The sequence below is a fragment of the Mus pahari genome, chromosome 10, assembly GCF_900095145.1.
Source record: "Mus pahari chromosome 10, PAHARI_EIJ_v1.1, whole genome shotgun sequence".
Taxonomy (NCBI): domain Eukaryota; kingdom Metazoa; phylum Chordata; class Mammalia; order Rodentia; family Muridae; genus Mus; species Mus pahari.
This window is the reverse complement of record NC_034599.1, coordinates 90,480,601-90,485,432: the sequence shown is the minus strand read 5'-3', so window position 1 is coordinate 90,485,432 and position 4,832 is coordinate 90,480,601.

The following is a 4,832-nucleotide window of genomic DNA, read 5'->3' as shown; positions in this document are numbered from 1 at the left end:
ACCAGAAATGAGAGAAATGGCACTGCTACTGATAGTGCATGGGTTTAATAAGATAATAAGGGAATCCTAAGCCTGGTTTGATGTTAATTTTTTTATAATTACATGAAAGGGGATAATTTCTTGAAAAGTATAAATGACCACAGTTTGCCCCTAAACAAATGGATAACTGGAATAGCTATGTATCTTTAAAAAATAATTACTTGCTATTTAAAAAAAAAAAAAAAAAGAAGATCCTGTAGTCCCAGGGAAGAGAAGTGATCCCTCTCCCGCAAAACAGACAGAAACTGATCTGATACAACCTACAACAGGGTCTTTATTCGATTTAAGCTAGCTCAGGGCCCCTCCAACTCATCGCCATCACAAAGGATGGTTTTGGAGGTGGGGAGCCCCAAATGTCTATTGGGGCAAGGCTTTATAGTAAGCAGCAAGCAGGGGGTAAGTGTGCAAGCATCTAATTGGAAAGCTCCTGTGGCCTTTAACACAATTGGCTGGTGCTGGGAGTCAGTCATATAAGCTTAACTTCTGCTCCTCTCTGCATTGGTGGTCGTTAGGCAGGGGGTGGCCTTGTAACCAGGGGGAGCAGGCTTGCTGGGGGAATAACCTGGAGATGCTGGTCTTGCTGGGGATTTGCCTAGGGACTGGAGCTAGGCTCAGGTTTTGTTGAGGGACAACTTAGACACCAATGCTAGGTACCAGCCTGTTAGTTACCCGAGTTCAAATTTAGATCAGGTTCTCTAAAACGGAGTCTGAACTTAAAAGATTTGGCCTCTCAGTCCCAAGGTCAAATTATTTCACTAGGAAGTTCTATGAAACCTTTTCTCTTTTGGCCATAGTCTCACTATGTAGCCATGGTGACCTAGACCTGGATGTACAGACAGACCAGGTTGGCCTCTTAAACTCATAGAGATGTGCAGGCCTTGGCCTCCTGAGTGCCAGAGTTCAAGGAGTGTGCCACCATGCTCAGCCTATGGGACATTTAAGGAGCCAATGACATCGATTCTATGCAAACTTTCCCAGAAATATAAAAGAAAAAAAAAAAAAGAAAGAAAGAAAGAAATATTCATTCTTTAAAATCAGATTGGGCCAGTGCTGTCTCTGGACAAGATGTTACCAGGAAAGCACAGTTTAAACCAACAAATAAAACCTCATGGGCACAAAGACTGAACCCAAGAGCACAGAAAATGAACTCCATAATTGTATGTATATACATATAAATGAACACTCATAACGCAGGAGACGTCATGAATTTGAGAGGGAGTGCAGGGAGCAGAGGAGAAGTTGGAGGGGGGTTGAGAGGGGAAGACAAAAATGATGTTAATACAGTACTCCTGCATGGAAAAAATCTAAAAAAAAAAAAAAAAAAAAAAANANNAAGAAGAGGATGACTACATGGAATTTACAGCAAGAATCGAAGCCTCCTTCCACATTCAAAACTCAATCAGTGTGATTCACTCTGCTGTGAGCAGACTCAGAAAGAAAGGAAATTGGGAAAATCATGGACTGTTTGAGAAGGTTGGACAAATGAGGGAGGGGGAGGCAGGAACAGCAATTCAGAGCACAGAACTACAGCTAACAGCACACATCAGACCAACCTGTTAAAGAGCCCTGACCACTGGTCACAGAAGGCAGGCAGACATCACAGCTAATGGAAGTGGCCTGTTGACAAGACTGCTAATCCACCAGCATGGGCTCTTTCAAATCCTGGGTTTTTAGAACAGCTAGTTCCAGCTTGAGAGATCCAAGAAAGCTGAATAGTGTGATAGCAGCAGGGGATCCTACAAGTCCAGGAAGGTAGCTGCCACAGCTAGGGTTTCTGTTCTGTGAAGAGGCACCATGACCGTGTCAACTTGTATAAAGGAAAACATTTCATCAGTTGGCTTACACTCTCAGAGGTTTACTCCATTATTGTCAAGGTGCAATCGTGGTGGCATGCAGGCAGACATGGTGCTAGAGAGGTAGCTGAAAATTCTATCTATCTCTTGATCTGCAGGCAACAGAAGGAGACTGTGTGCTATACTGGTCATAGCTTGAGCATGTAAGACCTCAAAGCCCACATCCACAGTGACACATTTCCTCCAACAAGGCCATATCTATTCCAACAAAACCACACCTCCCAAGAGTACCGTTCTCTTTGAGCCAAGCAATCAAACATACAAGTCTATGGGGGAGTCATTCCTATTTAAACCATCCCGGTAGCTCAGCTGCTCTATGGGCAAACGTGGCAAATGTCACAGAGAAGGAACATCTATTAGTTCTATTTTATGGACTTGGAATCTCAACTTCCTGTCTTTTGATAACGTGCAAGATCACTGCTTGAAGAAGAAATAGGCAAGCCGTTATTTGCATACATCACCTTTAATCCTCACAACTCCATGTAGTAGTGGATGGAGATCATCACCTCCGTGTTATGTAAGAGAGGAATGAAGGTGATATAAATTTAAAGCTGACTATCCTGTGCCATTCTCTCCATCCTCTCACACCACATCCTAGTGTCCCCAGGCCCCTATACATGTGAGTGCTCTACTGCAGATATAGATTTGGGCATACATCCTGCATTAAGTTCACCAGTGAACTTGGGTGCCTCTGCCGTGAATCCCACCTGGCTTTCTTACAGTAGACCGACTTAGGTATTTCCAAAGTCCTCCTTAGATACTGAGACCTCTGGACCTCCTGAACTCTCTTTGGATTGCTGCAAGGCAATCTCTTCTTACCAGGGAGATTTTGTAATGCAATAGACCAGAATCAACATTCCCATTTTGGCATGGAGGAATGGGGCATAGCAAGGGAAGATCCAACAAGAAGACTGAAACGAAGCAGGGAAAACGCCAACTCTCTTAGCAGTATGTCCAGTGTCTATGGCTCCTGATACAATCATATGGGCTTAACAGGCATGGGTGACTCTAGTCTTCCAGCTCAGCTGCCTACAGTACACATAGCCTCTCTCTTGGCTGGGTTTCTTAGGGGTGATCTCACAGTCCTGGCATCAATATCTTGGGGGTGTCTATTGTTAATTTAGGTTTTACCTTACCAGCTTCACAGAGGGCATCCCAGGGCCTCATCATAAGGACTGCAACCATGCCACATATTGCCTAGTTTGATGCAAGCTTCCATGATCTTTTCCATCTTTCATCCTTCTAAAGCCAGCATCACTTGAACAACTCTGGTAAGTGCTTCCGGTAGCTTGAAATGTGGACCACAGGTACAGCAGCCTGAAGTCTTCCCCGGGGCATTACTTTCTAGTAAGGAATCCTTCTAAGGAATTCTCAGCTTCTCTTTTCAAATGATTTTGCATTTTCCCAAGTCTGACCGTTCAGTGGGTGGGATCTTGCCCTCAGCACACCTTTTCTGCTGTCCCTAAAACAAGACATTTGCAGTTTTCGACTTTCTTCTCTTTCTTTAAATAAGAGTGGCGAGCACTTGCCAGTCTGAAAGCCTGCCATTCTCCTTTGCAGTTTCCTCTGTCAAACACAGCAGGCCTTCACTTTTAAGGTTCACTCTTGGTCACATCTCAGGACACTGGCAAGAATGAAACCAGAGTCTTCCTAAAATATAACTCGAATAGCTTCTAGACCAGTTCCTGATAGAGACCTTCCCCCCCACCCCCAGAAACCTCATGTCAGTTTTTTTCTCTTCACTCTAGTCTTCCAGACTCCCACCTAAATGACCCAGTGAGTGTTGTTTACAGCCTTGTTCAGTCAGCACTTTCCTCTGAGATCTAAATATTCCATCCTGCAGGGATGCCCCTTAAATGGGAAGGTAAAGAATACCTTCAGGAAATCCCTCAAACTGACCACATTCACTAAGCCCCTTTCCCAACAGAGTGAGTGATAAGATCTAAGCTTCCTTTTCAGAGGATCCAGCTGCAGGGAAGAATCACGGGAGAGCAAAAGGGGTAAAGGCGACTCTGAGATAAGACCAGCTGCCGCAAGGAAGCAGAAACCAGCCAGGGGACCGGGTCACTTGGACCGCACACTCTCCAGCCTCTTGAACTACCTGCGTGCAGGCTCTGCTGTGACCTCCAGATTTTCAGGCTTTTGAGCTGTCACCCACGCTGGGGTGGACTTTGGTGGTGCGGCTGTCTTTAAGTCATTTCTGCTTCTGCAACTCCTCACCTATATCCCTCTAAGCAACTCTAACAAAACTCACTATTTCCCAAGTTGGATTTGGATGGGGTCTGTACTGTACTTTGATGTGTTGTGGGATTCCTCTCTAGGGTAAGTAGACGTGTGTGTTGTATCTCTCCAGGAAAAAAAATTGTCACACAACAAGCATTCTTGATTTTTGTAAACCAAAGTTTCAAACTCTTTCACATTCCTCCTAAAAACAAGTTCCCAAGGCTTAAGAAACACGTGATTGGGCTGGAGAGCTGCCTCTGGAGTGAAGAGCACTGACTGCTCTTCCAGAGGTTCTGAGTTCAATTCCCAGCAACCACATGGTGGCTCACAGCCATCTGTAATGGAATCTGATGCCCTCTTCTGCTGTGCCTGAAGACAGCGACAGTGTACTCACATACATAAAAATAAATTCAAAAAGAGAAGAAACATGTGATCACTTTGATCACAACCCCATTTCCTAGCACCAGCTTCCTGCCTGAGTTACTCTTCTTGCTTCTGTGTAACACATAAGACAAAGAGCAACTGTAGGAAGAAAGGGCTTGCTTGGCTCACAGTTTAAAGATACAGTCCATCCCCCACAGAGCATCAGGCATCTGCAGTCAGGAAGCAGAGAACAATACAGCTGGTGCTTAGCTTGAGTTCTCCTTTTTATTCAGTTCAGGACCACAGTCATTGTCAGGGAAGATGGGAGATGGTTAATTCTTTTTTTTTTTTTTT